The following is a 22,240-nucleotide window of genomic DNA, read 5'->3' as shown; positions in this document are numbered from 1 at the left end:
TAGTTCGTAATTATATGTTGTTCATTTCTTGTAATTAGTATATATGTGTTATAAAATGTACATCTTCAGTATCATATAGGAAATAAAGGGAATCAATCAATCAGTCAATCAATCAATAAATCAATCAATCACTTATCATTCAGTATACATTCAGAGTAATAAATATATAGGTCGGTAGAAAACTTTTCTCATTGATCCACCGATTCACGCAATATATCAGTTCTCAAGTCTGGTCTCTCTTTTTCTTCAATTTGTCTGTATTTTCGTTTGCAGCGTTAGAAGATGTATGTCATTATCATCAGCTCAACCGACAGGGCTTCTGTTCTTACATGATAAAAACATACTTGTTTTTTAAATTCTCCATTGATAAATTAGAACAAATTCTTCGACCAGAACCGACAGACTTTACCTCTACATTATGTAACATTAGTCAGCATGTATTACAAGTTATTAGATATCTGCATTGCTGTTGTTGAATAATATACAATGCAACTTATATTTGTGTCATTATCTAAATGAATTTTCAATTTTTGAGGAAACATACTTTGTAGATAATGTTGTTTTTTTAAATCCATGTTTAATGATGTGTAATTAAAGGGAAATTTGTCTTTTTCAACACAATTTTGTTTTACTTTTTAATATTTAAGAATTAAAAATTAATTTATAATTCCCTTAATTTAATTTTTTTCCTCTATTTGTTTATTTGTTAATTAATTATTTTTTTTTAATTATTGATCATTTTTAGATTCAAAATATGTTATACTTTATATATGGTGACAGGTTTATACTAAGTGTCTTCTTTAACAACAGTCTTTCAGATTTATATGTTTATCATGTTAAACTTTATATTTGTTTTACAACAGACAGCTGTACATCTAATTTTTTAAGGGTTTGTGCTAATATTACCAAATTTATTTAAAACTATATTTTCCTTTTTATCCATTTATGACGCAAAATCAGAATATGTGATTGAAAAAACACAAAATTAAGGAAAGTAAAATGGTCCTTATAATCATGTAGGTTTTGACTAAACCTATACATTTTCCATATTCTCTGTATGCCAGGGATATAATTGTATAATGTAAGAATTTTAGAAAGGCATAAACTAGATTGATTTTAGTACTAAGTGGTTCTTTTTATTTATGTAGAAACTGTGGTTGTAACTTGTAAGTATTATCCCTTTTTATTTCGATCTGTGATTGTTAATTGTTCGATAACGTTTAAAACTCGAACTTTTATAGTTATGAGGAAACACATTTTTTTTTGTTCGAACTACACGTCTTGTATGCTGTTACAATTATTGAAAATGTGCATTTATTCCTTCAACTTTATAATGAATTTGTCATCAAACCATCAAACAACGTTTATAAACATAAATTGTTTAATTTTTCTGTTATATTGTATAACATCAATGAACATGGAGCTGAATTTAATTGTATTGTATAAAGCTTATATAGTAAATAAAAAGTTTTATCCTTGCACTAATTGGTTTTGAGTTAATTATAATTTGCATTTAAGCTCTTCTAAATAAGCTGCATATAGCTAGTTACAGATGTAGAGCTCGCAAGTGCAATAACATCATAATAAGGGGAACCTTTTCATTTTCATGGATACAAAAGAATTTTGCTTGACGTACATTTGATTTTTTTCAATATTCAAAATTTAGTAAGTATGCTTAAAGGAGACAGAAAATATATATGCGATACAAAATGTATATGTTTTTTTTAATTTGTTGAGGAGATGTAAAACGTCTCATTAATTCTGTCTCATTCTTTTAGCATATTTGATCAAATAGGATATGAAATTGACAATGAAAATTCGGAATGTGTCAAAGAGACAACAATCCGACCAAAGAGCAAAAATTAACCAAAGGCCATACATGGGTCTTTACAATTTGATTACCTCCTTTCAGTGATGGACGTGTTGTTAATGTGCTCTGGTTATTATTCTTCAAAGATCAGAAATTTGGTGAGATCATTCCATACATTCAGCAACACCATATTGATAAAACAAAATTAAATACCTGTACCGATATTACTTCATAAACATGTTTTGATTTTTAAAATCAGATCACTGTGAACTGTTTTCAGCGATTCACTACGTATTATATATATCATGATTAATTTAAAGAGACTTAGGCCCAGCGACTTACTTTTTCACTTGGGTTTTATAGATAGCCAATTTGATCCTTTTGGTGATCTTATTTCGTCACAAAGACAAACTAACATATAATGGATGTTCCTTCCAAAACAAGCAACATAAGCAACGATACAAGCATAACAAATCGATAACAAAATTTATCCAATAATAACTTTTATCCTTACCTAAAGACATTTGCGTGTCTAATTTAATTGATAAATTCCAAAAACACACAGTGTGAAATTGTCGGCATTTGCTACGAATCAGCTGAATCATTTGATAATTACAATGTGATCGAATCCGATTTGATTCAGTTCACAGAGCCGATTCAAACAAAGTCCATTAATGAACATTCCAATTCTCTAGTTGACTCACACACAAAACACGTCAGATCCTCTGATGTTACGAATTTGTCTGCTTTAGTCAAAGACACACATGTACAAAGTAATAGTATTAATCCAGCTCTGTCTACTTCAAAAGAAAAGAAAATCAAAAACACCAATAACAATATAATTGAACAATTATAAATTTGTATTAAAATTGTCTTCCACAAATGTATGTTACTTAAAATTGTCACTTTGATATTTATTATAAGAGAGTCTTTTTAACTGGCTCTGATAAAATTATCTATTTCAATACGGCAAAAAAGCCTATTTCGGTAGAAATGTTTATTTGATATCACCAGCAATATAGTGAAATCTTTGCTGGTGCAGAAAAAATAAAAAATATTTTATTTTGCTGGCATTAGGCATTTCTCTTGCTCTTCATTCTTAAAAGTTATTTAAACGATCATATGTGTCTCAAATGACGTAACTTCAGCTGTTTACTTGTTAAACTACTAGTACATCAGTAATTATTTGATACTTTTATGTCGACAGTGCACATTTTCATAGAACTTTATCAAATGTCACTCTTCGCAACGAACTTACAAATTAACAAATTCACTATATTGCTGGTGCCGGCATAAAAAGTAATTTCTACAGAAATAAAAAAAAAGAAGTATGGTATGATTGTCAATGAGAAAAATGACACAGACATTAACAACTATAGGTCACCGTTCGGTTTTCAACAGTGAACAAAGCCCCTACCGCATAGTCAGCTATAAAAGGTCCCGAAATGACAATGTAAAACAATCCAAACGGAGAATTCTAACGGCCGTAATTATTTATGTATGCAATTTTGCCGGTTTAAATCAGGATATTTGAATAAGCAAATTGGTGTCGGCCAAAATGTCGTTGCCTTATTATGATCTGACCTTATGTTATAGTTCATTTTAGCCTCAGTCTAATTTTGAATGGTACGTCTAGGTTGGGACACAGTGTAACTGTTCTTGTTTTTGCTTCAATATCATTTAATTTAAATTTCTTTTTTCTGAAAAATGCATTCAATTTGGTTGCAGACGGATGAATTGTCCAGTCAGGCTTCCCTATATAACCAACGGAATTTTCCCCCGATAAGGGGGACCAATCCCAACCCCATCCACCCCCTGGATCCGCCTATGTAGGTGAACCATATCAAACATAAATACTGGCATCTGTTTAGTTTTAGATACTTATGATATACTAGTAATCAAGCAAGTAATAATACTGATCAAACTGTCTGAATTTCTCAGCCTTTTCATAAATCCTGGAGCACAAAATAGTGACCTATTCCAACGGCTCATCTCTACCACTCATTACATAGTAAGAGTCCCTCGAATAAAAAGTAGCCAATAATAAAATACCGATTGTTCACAATTGCTTGAAACTTGTATTTCTTAAATTAATGTCTTTTTAAACTCCGTACATATTATCATATGGACAATATCACAAATTGCCGGGTTGATCCACACGATATGTATGTGTCTAAACTAACTAAGGACATGTTTCCCATGTCTTATAGTGTGATATTTAAGTAGCAAACATTACCTCTTCCCGACTATCACTATTTTAATTGTTCGGTGTGAATCTGCGTTGCTATAAGACGTGTCGCGGTATATTTTTTGTATCCAGTGTTCATGTATTTAGTTACCAAGTCTTATTTGTAATTCTGATCTGATATTGTTCTGCGTCTTTTCGTTAAACACAGTTTGATTTGAAAAAAATGACCGACATGGTTAGGTAGTGCTGTTAATTGCACAACATGCACAATTACTAACATGTTCTATGCTATTCAACAAAAGAAACGATACAAGACTTTTTTTCAAATTAAAGATTAAGTTTTCCGTTCATTGGACCAATATTGAAGATAGTAATACTTAATCATTATGGAATCATAAATCCGTTAAAAAAACCATTTTGTTTTGCTTTCGTGACGTTTTTTCGCGACTTTTTTTTTATACACAATTTACATAAAACGACAATTTAAAAAAACAGAAGTTCCAACTAAAGATGCCAACCTCTCATTTGAAGGTAAAGACAGTGTTTGCCATCAACTTGTTTTTTAAAATCATACAGTTTCTTTTTATAAGCAAATTCGGCCACACGAGAAATCGTTAAAATGTATACATTTATCAAGTGATTTACCATAGACAGTATGTGTAAAGTGATATTCAAAAAGCGGCAACAATCTTAAAATCTTAAAACTAATCCGAAAGGTTCCAAATTTACTGTGTGTTGTTTTGATATCTGAAGCATTGATTTGAGACGATTATAAAAAAAAAAAATTTTTTTTGCATTTTTTGAGATTTAAAAACAAAACTTTTTTTCCCAAAAAATTGAAAAACAATCTTTTAGCCCATTAGTTACAACATGAACATAACTTGATTAGCATATTGAAGATTTTTTAACAAATTGATTTTTTTTCAGCACTTAGAAAATCATGTGTCGATTTTTCATTCAACTTTCCTGAAATCTAATTTGCACCCTATGATCGTTTACACGGAATTTAGATACTTTCCGACAAGTTTTGATTTTCATTATTACATGTGCAATCATTGCAAATGAAAGCTTTTTAAAATAGTGTATCTTATTTTGTTTTATATTTAATACGTTTTGATAAATTTTATTTCAAAGTCGTGTATCGTTTCTTTTTGTTGACTATATAATAACAAAACTTGTAATTGTTATGAAAAATGCATCCAATAATATGAAAAAAAAGACATTGATGTGTATCCAATTTTCTGAAATTTTCGCAAGTGCCGTTACATGTTCTTGTTGTGGTGTTGATACTTTCGTGTGACAGACACACATTTTGCAATTTTATATAATGCGATTTTTGTGGACTGCCCTAGATTTAATTGATTTAATCGTTGTTATTCTGTGGTTAATATGTCGAAATGTACTATTACAATGTATTAGTATTATATTATTTGTTTATGTATCTCGCTGTCTTGAGTACTGTATTCCTGTCATGTAATGGTGTCATTTTATCGGTATATTCAACATGGCAATAAAGCGCGATATTTGGCTAGCCAAAAACCAGGTTCTACCTTCCAAATTAAAAACAAATTGTCATGTACCAAGTCAAGAATATGGTAGTTAGTATCTGATAGGTCATTTCTATTTGTGTTGCATTGTCGTTTTTTCTTTGTTGCACTTCAGTTCTCTGTTATTCCGTTGTTTTCATCTTATAGTTGATGTGTTTCATTGGTTTTAGTTTGTAGTCTGGATTTTTTTTTTCGCAATCGGTTTTTGACTTTTTGACAGCAGTAAATTACTGTTGCCTTTGTTATCAAAGCAGGTATATATTAATAATAAAAAGAGACGAGAAAGCATTAAATAAAATAAACAACATTATAAATTGCACCAACAGGTCAAATTAATACGAAAGTACGATTTGAGAGTACAACTAGTTACTGAAAGCCAGTTGAAAGCTAAAAAGAATTGATAATACACAAATGATAATCAATTCTTAGATGCATAGTTTTTATTATTAGTTGTAATAGCTTTGAACAAACGGTCAGTAACTGCGAGTACTCTCAGATTAGTACTGAGGAATATGACAGTTGTTGTCCATTCGTTTGATGTGTTTAAACATTAGATTTGCTATTTGCTTAGGGACTTTCCGCTTTGACTTTTCCTCGGAGTTCAGTAATTTTGTTAAATTAACTTTTTTGGATATACAATGCAATTACCAGGCCACGTCCACTCTATGCTTTTGTTAGATGTATTTTTATTTGTATCCATCTGCTGAGTATAACCTTTTCAACTTATTTATATCGTTCGTTCTTATGTTGTACTGTTACACCACTTTACCAGGTAAGAGGAGGGTTGGGATCCCGCTAACATGTTTAACTCGTCATATTCTGTATGTATGTGCCCTGTCCAAGTCAGGAGCCTGTAATACAGTGATTGTCGCTTGTTGGTGTGATATATATTTGTTAGTCGCTCCTTTTTTTGTACGTAAGTAGAAGGCCGTTAGTTTTCTTGTTTGAATTGTTTTACATTAATTTGTCATTTCGGAGCCTGTTATAGCGGACTATGCGGTATGGGCTTTGCTAATTTTTAAAGCCGTACGGTGATTTATAGCTGTTAATTTCTGTTTCATTTGGTCTCTTATGGAGAGTTGTCACATTGGCAATCATTCCACATCTTCGTTTTTTATAAATATGCATCAGAGACATGTATATACTTTTTTGTGAGATCTGTCCCCTTCCCTATACATCTAGCAAATGTAGAATAAAGAACATACAGCAAAATACACAGTTAAACATAGTTAAAAAAGACCGAGTCTTATTTCTAAACAAAGGAAACTAAACAAAATGACAAAGATTCATTAATTAACAAAGGACTACGAGCAGTAACTGATAGGCCAGATCTAGACCTCAGTTAAACTGATTGAAATATTATGTATATATTTATGAAAAGCAAGCACAATCTCTCTTGTAAGGTGTTTAGTATCATAACATCATAACATAGATGAGAAGAAAATATCCCTTATCATGCCAACCGCTGGTTCTAGAATAAATGTGTGTATTTCCGAGGCAAATCCGTGAATCAAAATTATACCACAATATGCCATCTGACATAACAACAATATCATAACTACAGGAAGTACACCACTAATTCATGGTCCCATTGCTTTCTATGTTAAATTCCTCCGTTTCAAAAAGGCACACCTCTTTTATTTTAAGTTCAAATAAAGTGGCAATCATTGCATTTCAAAGCAACACTTTATCGTGTCTTGTACTGAAAAAATCAACATACCTTGCATGGCATATAAGAAAGAACTGGTTCCCGGAAGTTCAGATGTACCAAAACAGGTACTTCAGATCTGACAAACAGACAAAATGTACCCTCTTTTTAAAATTTGGTGCAGTTCTTTTAATATTCAAAACTAAAAGTCCAAAAGTGTTCTACAATGATCACCAGTCCTTTCATTTGATACCAAAAATACCTAAATATACTACATATTTTAAAAGTTACACTCGTGCGTAGGAACTATTTTGTGTTAAATATGTACTACTTCCTGGTATGTGCTTTCTGGCCGGGCCTGAATTAGTGGTGTTACACCTATAACAGAACCAAAGTTGCTATATTGACTTGAGCATTACTTTTTTTCATTCTATGATCTATTTCAAGCAATAAAAAACATATAAAGCTTTAGTCCAAAGACTATTTTATTACTTCAAAGCTCAAATTGGACTGGTAGTAACGTATGGGTTATTCAAAGAAAACTGCATATGTATATTACCAGTGACCAATATACTTTTTTTTATTCTCAATATCATTGTTTTATTTATTAATTTCTATTAGGAAAGCTATGCGCTTACTAATAGTCATATTTTTATCAGAAGTTCTTCATTAAATAAAAATATATTAGTCCAAACTTAGGACATAGATGAGAAATTATCCCCCCTTTTTTCTTGAAATTCAAAAAAGGCTTTTTTTTTGTATGAACCATAAATTCTGTGGGAAAACATAGATACATAAGAGCAATTCATATATCCCTCAGCTATATAACTTGCTAAACTGGTTCAAAATTGCATGCACAGTGAGATTTTAGAATTCTTATATGAGTATATATCATTTGCCTAGATTGTAAAAGGCTACCATAAGAAAAAAATAATCTTGAAAATCAGAAAATTATTTTGACCAAGAGCTTTTCTGTTCCTTATACAAGTCATAAAATACATGTTTTATGGATTTCAATCAGAAAAAATGCAAAAATAAGAACTTGGAGTCAATTCCTGACTGCATGCATGTTGTATGACCATAAAAGGCTAACATACTTAAGTATGCCAATTTAAGAGCTTAAATTTCCCATAATCAGGTTGGTTGACCAAAAAAAGATGATTAAACATGATAACTAACATCATATTTGACTTATTTTCATTGGAATAGGTACAACTTCTAAAAATTGGATTTCTGGTGATTCTCTGTAATAGGAAGTACACCACTAATTCATGGTCCCATTGCTTTCTATGTTAAATTCCTCCGTTTCAAAAAGGCACACCTCTTTTATTTTAAGTTCAAATAAAGTGGCAATCATTGCATTTCAAAGCAACACTTTATCGTGTCTTGTACTGAAAAAATCAACATACCTTTCATGGCATATAAGAAAGAACTGGTTCCCGGAAGTTCAGATGTACCAAAACAGGTACTTCAGATCTGACAAACAGACAAAATGTACCCTCTTTTTAAAATTTGGTGCAGTTCTTTTAATATTCAAAACTAAAAGTCCAAAAGTGTTCTACAATGATCACCAGTCCTTCAGCTTTCATTTGATACCAAAAATACCTAAATATTCTACATATTTTAAAAGTTACACTCGTGCGTAGGAACTATTTTGTGTTAAATATGTACTACTTTCTGGTATGTGCTTTCTGGCCGGGCCTGAATTAGTGGTGTTACACCTACATTCTTTCTGAATGAATCTTGTTTAAATAGGTATAGGAAAATGTGGTATGAGTGCCAATGAGACAACTCTCCAAATATTTGATTAGCTATAAATATAAATGCCAATTTTTTTGTACTTTGTAAAGATAATTAACATGATAAAAGATTAGATGTGAAATACCTGAACGTATAAGATGTCTGCATGTTGATTTTCATTAACGAATGGTGTCCTTATACTGATAATAAATTTAGTAAATGTTGTTACAGATATTTCTTTCTCAAACATGTTAAATTGATTCTTTTGAACTACCAAACAGCGAGTTTGTTAACATAATATTTGGTCTTCTATTTAAATCTATGCAAATATTTTCATCACCTACCTGCATTTTTACAGGATATTTCCTTTAATTGTGGCCAATGTTTGTCATCTCCGTTTGTCTTTAAAGAAGGCAAGGGTATCTGCTCTGAACTACCTGATATTTTTTTCAAAATTAAGAAACCTGGTACTTTTATACTAAAAAACATTAATATGTCCCTGAGTAATCTGAATCTGATAGAAAAAACCCAAAACAAAACAGTATTCCAGTAAAAGCCATATTATCCCAAACTTGTCTGGTTTTAAAACCCACGGACTTCTACCGGACGTATAACGGACGTGTAACGAATAAAACGGATGATGAACGGATGTGAAACAGACATGATGGGAAGGGAAACATATAAATAGGATAAGTACCGAATGTAAAACGAATAAATGCCAATTGAACATTTTGCGTTAGAAATGCCAAGTATTGGTATGTCAGAATTAATGAATGTCATGAATGCTTATTATTCATAATGGATTGTGGATCAAGAACACGTCTTCACTATCAAGCAGCTCTTATTTAGGCCAGATGGAATTTAAATGTTGCAAATATAAACCTTATAGACTATAAACTAAAACCAGTTACACGGAAACTTTTTAATTATTTTAAGGTCACGTTAAAGGGCACTAGTTATGATATATATATAAAAAGTATAATGTATTGTATTTTTGGCTCAATCAATAATGAAAGGCAAATAGTGAAATTTTAATTCATTTTTAACAGCCAGGATGGTTCAATGCTGCCAAAATAAGCTGAAAAAACATTGAATAATTCGACCTCATTGAATACGTATTCATGTGAACTTCAAATTAACCACCTAGCTTGAGATGGATAAAACGTGAATTGTATATGCAAAGTTATTTAAAAGAAAAGAATGTGAACATTGAAAGTGAAACAAATATAATTCATTTGATTGACTGGTTTCATCCACAAAACATCATTCTTATACAGGTAAAAACGATGATAAACAATTGTTTTTTCACCTATCATATGCAATTAAATAGACCTAGAAAAATCCAACAGCACGAGTTTTCTTAATCTCTTTAAATCTATATGTATGTTTACATCACTTACATGTATATGGTCATAGGATGACTTTAGAGATCAACTCGATAGCTAGATGGCGTCTAGATTGAAATACGCAATAAACGAAGCTACGCATTTTTATGCCCGTGCCCTGCTAATTGTTTATTTAAGACTTTTTATAGTTTGGATACATATATTACATTGTTATAAATCAAACATGAGAATTTGATTTAAATCGGTGAACACGAATTTGACAGCTAATGCCCCTTTATTGTGACTTAAATGTAATAATATTGCTGCCATTAATTTTCTGCTTTTCTTTCTCACGAGTTACACTTCCGTTAGGTGTCTGTTTTATGCGGTCTTGTCCGTTGGATGTACGTTTGACATCCGTGTTGTCCGGTACGTTTCCATTTCTCGTACGTTATATATCATGTGTCTCCATTAGCCATTTGTTACGAGTGCGTTTTGTATGGTCAGTACACCAACGTACTCCCAACGGATACAAATCATGTCAACGGAAAACTTTTTTTTCATCCTTTCGGCGTCCGTTAAGGTGTGACCGCAGCTTTACGTTTATTCAACAGCATCGATTGATTTTATACATGTTTCGTAATTTGGTTCATTACAAACACACGATGATGTAACTTAACAGATAGAAAAACTTGAGAGGATACAGAAGGATTAAGTTTATTTCGCCATAAAACCGTTAAGAGTCTTTGTTAAAAAAAATCTATTATCTATTATATTGTAATTGAAAGAAAATAAATTAGTTTAGAAAATATTTATTAACTGTAAATCTGTAATACAAAAGTCTAACACAAAATTAGATTCAAGATTTTTAATTCTTTTGTTGTTATTCCACCTAAATATTGTTTCAATTGAATTATAATCTTTAAAACTGATATATCATTATATCAATTTTAGTCATCATGTCTTTCCACGAAATCGATATTCTTTTTATAGATTTAATTTTTAAAAATAGCACAAATACAAAGGAATTGGGATAGTTATGTCATACGTGCATTGTTAAACAATTCTTAGTATTCATATCATACAATAAGGTAAGACAAGCTGCTTTTTATTTTTGAAAAACAATCTGAAAACTAAACATATTTTTTTCTATTTTGAAATGAGAAAAGAAATGTGATCCAATGTTTTTATATTAATCAGTCTGTTGGACAACAGTACTGTTTGTGTCGTATTCTGCATAGTATTTGATATGTCTCGCTTTTGAATGATTTACACATACATGTACACTCGTTATAACATAAGTTACTCTTACAATGTTATAATGAGTTTATTAAAACAAAATACATATATTTGATATTATACCTAAGATCATGGATAATTTCATTATGCTAGATTTGAATGGATTCACATTATTTATCTGTTTGTCACAATACAATGATATATTGTTTAGTTTTTTCCTGTTTAGAATACGTAAAGCACATAATACTCTAAGCTCTGAGTACTACAATACACCACTTAATTAACATAAATGAAAAAAAAGTAAAGTGGTGTCAAGTTATATCTGATCTTTTTGTTTCCTATTTGGTTAATTGTGTTTTACGACAGCTTTTGTACTATTCATTTTATTTATAATTTCTCTAATTTTTTTTTTATTACTCGGGACGAACCAGACTTATTCATAAGAAATAAGCATACAATATATGTAACTTCATGACATATTTCCGTGATTTGTGTTTGTTGGCGTTTGTTTTCCGTTCGTATATAATTGAATAAATATAATTGATGTTCACAGATTCTTTGAATGATAAAATATAGCAATTCAAATAGCATGTATACATTTATTCCAACGGTAATTACAGACTTGCGTCGAACAAAATAAAAATATCAAGTATACGAATCTCGGAAAAGGCTCCGTTCATAAACATTTTAACGTGGGTAGTGCAGTGTTCGATATTGGCAACAATGAAAAAATAATGTGTTCTATCATGTGTATTTTGAAATAGAAAAATGAAGTCTGAAAAAAAAAATTCAGATAAAAACAAATCATATGCATTCAATTAAACTTTCATCTAAGGATGTCAAATATCGAAGCGTTTAAAGGGTACCTAACACAATGGCAGAATATTAGTTTCTTTGTTTTTCTTGAATTATCAAGCAAATACTGTAACATATATTTTTAAACTACATCATTTGCTTGAAATATAAATATAATTTCAAAATGATTAACACAATGAATAGTTTAGTATTGATTAGATATATATCAACCTATTAATCAACAAAAATCAGTCTCATGGTTTACCAACACAATATCACAGCATCGCTTATATTTTTTTTTGACGTTTTTGACGTCTAATTCACACGTAACATGCGTCTACTTTTTTTTGTAACGTAATTTTGTTTGTTTTAAGAATATATATATACTATATGAAATCTGTTTTCTCCTTTCCGGCAGCACATGTTTTTTTTTCAACAAAATTGAGAGAGCACTTGAACAATAACTATAATACATTTTGATTCAGATATTCCGAAGATCAAATTTAATTTAGTAATTTGTATATGATTAACATACACATTAAGTATTTGTTTAATTTATAATGCTGATCGATTTTGTCTACGAACTTTTAAAAGATCACAGACTTTTAAAAAACACAGACGCTAAAATTTTGAAACATCAAATACGGAGAATATTATTCTTCATATCTACAACAAGTTACAGACTAGAATATAACAAAACAAAGTCATATTTCATGATGTTTTTTTTTAAATTCGTTGCCACACTATAATGGGATATTTCTGCCTCTTACTCGTTAGATGTACTTTTTTTGTCTGAATCAATTAACATTGATATATTTGTTGTTTTGGTATTTTTACTGTTAATTTGTCTTTATAATTGGGCATAGTTATCAAAGTTACCAGGAATATAATTTATTACGCCAGACGCGCGTTTCGTCTACATAAGACTCATCAGTGACGCTCATATAAAAAAAGTTATAAAGCCCAAAAAAATACAAAGTTGAAGAGCATTGAGGATCCAAAATTCCAAAAAGTTGTGCCAAATACAGCTACGGTTATTTATGCCTGGGATAAGAAAATCCTTAGTTTATCAAAAAATTCAAAGTTTTGTAAACAGGAAATTTATAAAAATGACCACATAATTGATGTTCATGTCAACACCGAAGTGCTGACTACTGGGCAGGTGATACCCTCGGGGACGAAACGTCCACCAGCATAGGCATCGACCCGGTGGTGTAAATAGTTATCAAAGTTACCAGGATTATAATTTATTACGCCAGAAGCGCGTTTCGTCTACATAAGACTCATCAGTGACGCTCATATCAAAATAGTTATAAAGCATACATTTTCATTGTCCCTCTCTAAAGCTTAAACAGCCTATCCTAATATAGGCTTCAATCGGGCCTTTTGCCTGTCCAGGGATCTTAAAAATGCGATTGAAGACATATCTAATGTTTCAGGAGTGTCTCATTATTTTGCCATATTAATTGGATATTACTTTAAAAGGCGGATTTAATTAAAACATCAAAGAGATACAGAAGACACAGACGAGTATTATAAACTCTTTTGTCGAAAATAACTTTACTATAATGTATAAAACTAATGTATTATAATAATAAAAAAAAGGAAATAAAATCACAAAAATACTGAACTCCGAGGAAAATTCAAAAACGGAATTTTCCGAGTCAAGTGTCAAAATTAAAAGCTCAAACACATCAAACGAATGGATAACAACTGTCATATTCCTGACATGGTTATGGCATTTTCTTATGTAGAAAATGATGTATTAAATATTTTCAAAGCAAGTTCAGCATTTTTGTTTTTGATGGAGAACATGATTTATAATTTATTTTAAGAGAGTTATTTGTTCGAATAAACACAAAAATACAAATACAATATCAGGTTTGAGTTTTTAATCTTTTTTTTGTAATCCCACTCTAATATCCTTTTGTTTTGACAATAATCTCAAAAAATGATGCATCATTTAACCGACTTTAGACAAAACGTTTTTCCACGAACTAGTTGTTCTTGTTTCAGATTTTACCTCTAAACATTACATAAATATAAAGGAATGGGTTTATTTCTGACATAACAAGGTCACCCATATTTTGAAATACTTCTAAGTGTTTATGTCATACTATAAGATAAGACAAACTGCTGTATATTTAAAAAAAAACGAAAAAAAAAACAAAAAAAAAAAACAAAAAAAAACGATTTGACACCATCCCAAACTACATGTAAGTACATGTACTATAAATTTTTGGAATAGTTTGAAATCTAGCTGTTTTGAAGAGATTCAGATTGATATATAATTTTGATAACATAGTTGTTGGTATCATTTTCTCTTTCAAGGTTATTAAAGACAAACTGTTGAATTTTTAACACACATACTCGTTATTTGAATATTCATCTTTTTTTGTTCTCAAAGGGTTCTCCTTGTTCTTATCACACTTTTGTGATAAACAATTATTATAAAAAAAGTCACGTAACTTAAACTTTAATCAACCGCAGTTTGAAAATCATAATGACAGAAAGCAAGTTTCGTAATAGGAATTATGGTAAGCAGATCTTGGAATGTATCAATTCAAGCTGTGATATATATTACTGACATATGACAAAAAAAAAAAGGAAAAAAATGCATCTACTTCTTTTTATGACTTCTAATTAGCGTTGAAAAAATTGATCAAATAAGGTAAGTATATCATAACTATGTTTTAGAATTTGTAGCAATTTGTATCAAACACTTTTATTCGAGGTTTATCTGCTTTAATGAAAAACAAGCTTATTACTGCACAACAAGTGGTGAACCTCTGGACACTGTAAATTTCCTGAAAGGAATGAATAAGTAGAATAAAACAGTTTCTATATGTCAAGAAATTGCGAACTATATACTTATGATATTAATACCAGTAATTCTTGTCATGCTATTATACTTTTTTTTAAAATAAATACTCTTTGTAGATACCATACCTAAGATTATCGATCTCATTCATTATACTAGATATAAATGGCTCCACATCATTTTTCTGTTTGTCATAAAACTATAAGATGTTGTTAACATATGTAGTTTTTTTTTAAGATGTAAAGTACATGGAGTACAGTATAACCCAACCGCGAACATGCCTAAGTACCACATTCAACCATCGAATTAACATACATGAAAAAGTACAAGTTTTGTAAAGTTTTATATGACTGTTCATGGTTATTTAGAGAATTGTTCCGTTCAGGTTATCTTCAATTTTAATAGACTCGGCACGATCTATAATTTAAACTAGCGTTCAGATATCATTTCATAGTTGACAAATGTATATCTCAATACAGATATTTCTTTGATAATTTTTGGCTATACAATGAATGTAACTTTATAAAATATTTCCTTGATTCGTGTTTGACAGTGTTCGTTTACAGTTCGTATACTATTCAAATGATGTGTATCTGAAATTTGTTTGTTTCCCTTTGATTGATATTCTAAACATTACTTTACGCTCGACATGATAAAAGTGTAGGCTACATGAAGGATTTTAAATATGTTTTAATCACTAGGCGTAGCTGTGTGACTAGTACATATAAAACAAATATTTGATATATTTGCTAAATAACTATTCCATTTTTTTTATAAATAATCTGTTCTTAATATAATGCAATTACTATCAAACCGATACGATCTTTTTATGTGATGTTAAAATATTCGATGAATTAGCAAGTATAGCTAATCAGATCACATTTTATAGACGCTAATCAGTATGTCTACACACATATGGGCGCAAGATTGTTAGCTTAAATTGTAAAACAGTTGAATACAAATGATATTCTACATTTATAACAAGTGTTTCAAATCTTGATTATTTATCTATAAATATCGTAGTTTTAATATAAATTGTCGAGCAGTCTGTTTTATAAAGGATGAATACTACCATGTTCGTTCTATGAATATATAGGAACTAATCCTACGCTAGTAATAAATTACTTCTAAATTATCACTCACCAAATAGTATGATGCTTTGATTATATGCACAAGGTACATGTGCCCAGAAAATTAGCTTAAATATGAAAAAAATACGTAAAGGGAATTTGTCACTTTGTGTACAAATATGTGAAAGCACTTACTAAATTAAGATAAAGAAGGCTAATCCGTTTTTATTAGCTTTTGTTTATCAAGTCCAAATTCAAACGAGAAAAATCATAGGCTATATGTGCAGACAAGTAGAATGTATATTTTTTTGTACTTTAAAAAAAAAAATATTTTTCGAGGATTCCTTCTATTTTCTAATACTCACAATTATGTTGAATACAACCTGAAGAGAGATTGGCGGGTTTAGTGCCAACAAACTAGGTTAAGTACGCCACATTATCTATGTGTCTGTCCAAATTCAGGAGCATGCAAATTAGTGGTTTTCGTTTGTTTCTAAGTAACATACTCATCTTTCGTTTATTATTTTGTACATACATTAGGCCATTAGTTTCCTGTTTGAATTGTTTCACATTTGTCATTTCGAGATTTTTTATAGCTGACTAAGTGATATGGGCTTTGTTCATTTTTGGAGGCCATACAATGACACATAGTCGTAATTTTTGTGTAAGGTGGTCTGTTGTTGTGAGTTGTCTCAATGGCTATCATACCACATCTTTTTTATTTATATGCTATAATATTTAGAAGAAGCTTGTTGGGACATAATGACGGCATATGGGTATGACGAAAATAACGGGATTTTCGGATCGATTAGACTTTGAAAGAAGCCATACTCGGAGACACAATGCGAAAATATCCATCCATTATATGATTACGGTACATCAGTTGAGAATGCATCTATTTCGAGATTATATGTTATCAAATTGTGGATAGCGCATATCCTTATGTAAAAAATCATTTTGAAAAATGCGTTGAAAATAAAAAGAGATGTTAAAAACAAACGAATGCCACAGAAAGCCTGACATCAATAACATGAACCCAGACTAAAGTATATGTTCACACCAACGCTTAGATAAATTCCATTCCATATGAAATTATGTATTTTGAGTAAAACTTTGCATTATATCTCATTTAATCATAACAACGTACATTCATCATAATCTAACATTTCAATGGTATGTAATCATTGTACATGTTAAACGAATAAAAATATCAATTATATAATACCTCAAAAGATTACAAATCATGGACCTTAGGTTTCATGTTAGTAATTCGGGTATCAATTATAGAACACAATTTAAAATAATATGTTCTGCATTTCACAAAAGAGAAATGATCACAGCATCATAAATGCAAAATAATAAACAAAATCTTTGCATCCAATTATATTTCCATCAATGTGTATCGAATATAGATGCGTTAAAAAAGTTGTCGAACAAAATGTCACAATGTCAACGTCTTCATCTTTCTTTGAATTATTAAGCAGAAGTTGTTATAAATATCGAAAAAGATCTAGAGCTAACACATTTGTAACACTACGTCAGATTTTAGAAATAAAACTATAATCCAAAATTCATTTACACAATACACATTTTAGTATTGATAAGGTAGATTTTGACGTATCACTAAAATGAGGCAGTTACATTGTGTTCCACTTGAATGTCACAGCAACGCTAATTGAACGGTTTCGACGTTCACTATAACGTTTAGAAATAAAACTATAATCCAAAATTCATTAGAAATAAAACGTATTAACGTATTAATTTGAATATGACTAACATGATTCATGTATATAATATTCGTTTCATTTACAATGCTGATCTTTAAGGTGTTACAACTTGTAAGGATTCAACCTTAACACTGAAAATTTAACTATAATACATCAAAAACGGAGGTTTCGTTTATATATCTACAACAGGTTTTAGACTGGAATATTACAACAAAAATCGTATAAAACGAAAAGAAAAATGATTATTAAATAAAGCTTACTGTGTATATCCCTAAAATCCAACTTGGAAATTGGATAATTCATGTTTAATATAAATCATTCCCTACATAAAAAAGATACAGATCTGCCTGATTGATCTTATGTACGTTTCCGCTGTTGACTATTTGTTTTTGGCCATAAAGTAAAATGTTGAATAAGCTCATTTTATTACGTATACAAATAGTATAATTTAAAAATGTTCGTCCTTCCTTTTGATAATCATTTATACAAATGTGCGGGAAAGCGTATGACATATGACATGGTAGTGGCTGTAAACAGAACAGGAACAGCGCAATTTGCATGTTCAAAATGAAAACATTAGCTTTGAAAATTTACGATTTCGAGTTCATTAGTATATATGTTTTTTGTATTAATTCTTTTTCTATTGTTATTGCGGATTTCATCTCTATGATATTTATTGTATAACTTCTTTATCGTATCATCATCAACTTTTACAGTAAAATTCTTTTTCCATTTATAGTATTCCAGCTGGTGTCCATTTAAACGAGGCAATTTTAATGAACACGCAATATGATGAGTTTATTTGGATCAGTACTAGTTGCAGTAAGTAACAAAGCTTTCTTGTTAAAATTAATTTATCATTTTTTTAAGGTAGGGTGGGCGGGGGGGGGGGGGGGGGTTAAATATTATCATGTAAGGTTTGTAGTTGGTTAATTAACATCATATATCTAGATTTTAACTATCAATTAGGGACAAATCCTGTTAACAAATAAAGTGTAATTATAACTATTAAAGTTTTCAATTGCTGCTTAATCAAATCTATCATGGAACTTTATAAAATTTGTACGTCCAGATGCATAATTTTTATTTATGTTATATTTTAAAAAACATCATACACATGAAAAACAAAAATATGATACGAAATAGTTAACATGTATAACATGTATTTATATAGATTAGACCGTTGGTTTTCCCGTTTGAATGGTTTTACACTAGTAATTTTGGGGCCCTTTATAGCTTGTTGTTCGGTGTGAGCCAAGGCTCCGTGTTGAAGGCCGTACTTTAACCTATAATGGTTTAATTTTTAAATTGTTATTTGGATGGAGAGTTGTCTCATTGGCACTCACACCACATCTTCCTATATCTATTAAGTCCATGAGGTACGAAATGGTAGATGCATTTGGTCCATAGGGTACGAAATGGATATTATTGTGGGTACATAATGGTAAATGTTGGGTATGCAATGGCAAATTTTGGGTATGAAATGGCAGAGGTATGAAATGGTCAAGGTATGATATGACGTGCTTCCAATAATAGTTTTAGGACAATCATGACAAAACTACAGCTATGAATATGATGATATTATATGATATGTTTTTGGCTTTACATGTCTTAAATATGACGAAGTAAATAGATGTGTCTAGTTTGACAGCAAGTGTTCATCAGTTTTTTTTATTGTTATTTTTTTTACCTTACATTTAAAAACTTTAGTGTCATCTTTATGTGTGGAAGTAAATGGCAATTACTGAACAGTTTGAATACAGACTGAACAGATCTTAATTGCCAATAAACGAATTGTCTGAACAGTATTGAATTATTCGCAATAAAAATGAGTGCAGCTGTCATAAGTCAGGAATCTGATGTTCAGTAGCTTTCGTTTGTTGATGTGATTCAAAAGTTTTTCAAGTTTTCTCGTTTTCTCGTTTTCTTGTTGGTTTTTCCGTTTGATTGATGTTACACTAGTATTTTTTTTGGGCCCTTAATAGCTTTCTGTTCGGTGTGAGCCAATGCGCCATGATGAAGACCGTACCTTGATCTATAATGGTTTACTTTTATAAATTGTGACTTGAATGGAGTATTGTCTCATTTGCACTCATACCACATCTTCTTATATTTAAATATATGGAAAAGCCTGAAAGTTGACTGCCCGACCAAAAATGTATTGTCCCTTCAAATTCTTTAAAGAGCTTTTCAGATCAAAATTGGGTTTCTAGGGGTTTTAGTTGTATTTGATTTCTGGTTGAATTGTTGATTTATTTTAATATTCAGTCCACAAATTCTATTGACGTCGAAATATAAATTTGTCGTTTTGTAATTTAACCGAAAGGTCATATGCAGTCGAAACCAAGTCATATCGCTATGATTTGACATGCCATAGGCAATGCAACATGATGTGATTGGTATAGCGATTCGCGAGTATACTGTCATTAAACGCCGTCGAACAAATTGTATCATATACCTCTATCCGAACCACTTATTAATTGACAATCTGTTCATTTGGTTATATGTATCACTTGTCGTCTTTGACTGAGAAAACGATCTTGATGATCTGATCAGCAAAAATGTCGCAAAGGTGACTCAAAGGATTTACTCCTGTCGCTTTTGGAGAAAGCTCTGGCTTTTATGGAGGCTATTTTTTTGTAAATCAAATTGATAACAATTAATAAAAAATGATGAGTATAAGATCAAACTATCATACATCCAATGGAGTAGGTGTTAAACGCCATTAAAAGTCAGGGAAACATGTTTAACGCTAGCTATATGTATTAACACGAATGTGCATACCAATACCATTTAGTTTAGTTTGAATTCACTGACAGCAACATCAGGATTTAAGCTGATGTAAATAATATATGTATTTACATTGTTGCATAGGAGATATATATGTTTGCATCAACTGATTAAAATGGTCAATCCGTTTCTCTGGGTCGTTTTTAGAAATGAGAACTAGGTTAGCAATAACATCGGTAAAATAAGCATGTGCTATTTGGTTTGTTTTAAGTCTTTCATAGTTATACAAGCAAACGAGTAAACCGAATTTTTGCATCCATCATGTCTATGCAAGAATAAAGTAAAAGTTTAAAGTATTTTGTGGTAACGAAATCTTTTATTAAATAATTTATTAATTTACTAATAATACATATATTACGTTAATCGGAATCCAAAACTCATCAAAGACACGATCAAATCAGATAATTTATTATATGTAAACATTATAAACATCGATCAATCAAATTTACAGAGCGTTCTGTAGGAAGTAAAAGAACAATCCCATACAGAAAAATGGCAATGTCACTAATCCAAACAGATGAAATATAACATACTACTTTTTGTAAATTACTGTTCACTTTTTTTTTTTTTACCGATAACGGAAAATAATGTTAGATATGCATATTTTACAGATAATTCTCAAGAACATCAATGCAGACGGCGACCATTGTCCTAAGCCTCAAACAGGTAATTAAGCTACATGTAGTTTTTATCAAAGATACTTTTTGAATAACCATTATTTGAGTAAGACATGTAACTATGGGGAACGGGCTTAATACATTTTATTAAAAAAAAAATCATTTATAAAGATGAATGGCATTGCTTAAGAAAAGTATCAAAGCGGCATTCAGTATTTTGGAGCTGTAAACACAATGTGCCTAGTTGTTTTTATCAATTTAAAATCAAGATTATAATATAATTGATAATTTTAACAATTGTTACAAACATATAGGATTAAAATGTTAACCGAAACATTGCTACATCAAAAAAGACTATGTGACTGAATTGAAATAGAATGAATGATTCTTTATTTCACGGAACAGTATGCTATCCATACCTTTTCTAAATGCTAAAAAATAAACGATTTCATATCAACTTCACAGCGAGACTTTGATCACGGATCAAACACTAACGTTCAATGTGGCAAACATAATGATTGAAAGTTAATCTTTGATACCGTAATATCAACAATCAACATCTTTCGATTTTAATCAACTAATAGAAGAATTTATCAAATGTTGCCACAATATACCGGCTAATATTTTCTTCGCTGAATAATTTTTATTGAATATATTAACAAAAATTACCCTATGACTTTTCTTTTCAAGTTATTTTTCTTCAACATATGTCTGGTACAATTAGGGTTTATCCCTCTGACAATTGTTTCATTTTTTTTATATATTTATATTCAAAATGTGCTTTCTCAGTACAGTTTTCTGAAATCTTTATTTTCTGTAAATTATTTGTAAATTCTTCGATATCAAAAGTTTTGTAACTTCTATATGTTACATCCCTGCGTTTTGTGCAGGTAAATTCCCTTTCACAACTGTTGAAATAATAT

The 22,240-nt window shown here is 30.3% G+C and overlaps 1 protein-coding gene across 1 annotated transcript in view; it reads left to right on the top strand.

Annotated features, from left to right (window-relative positions):
- The window catches only part of LOC134689997 (alpha-amylase-like), a 124,946-nt gene that overhangs the window by 60,994 nt on the left and 41,712 nt on the right, over positions 1-22,240 (top strand). The window lies entirely within an intron of this gene.

The sequence above is a fragment of the Mytilus trossulus genome, chromosome 11, assembly GCF_036588685.1.
Source record: "Mytilus trossulus isolate FHL-02 chromosome 11, PNRI_Mtr1.1.1.hap1, whole genome shotgun sequence".
NCBI classification, from domain to species: Eukaryota; Metazoa; Mollusca; class Bivalvia; order Mytilida; family Mytilidae; genus Mytilus; species Mytilus trossulus.
Note: the sequence above shows the minus strand (reverse complement) of the source record. Positions and strands in the feature narration are given on the sequence as shown.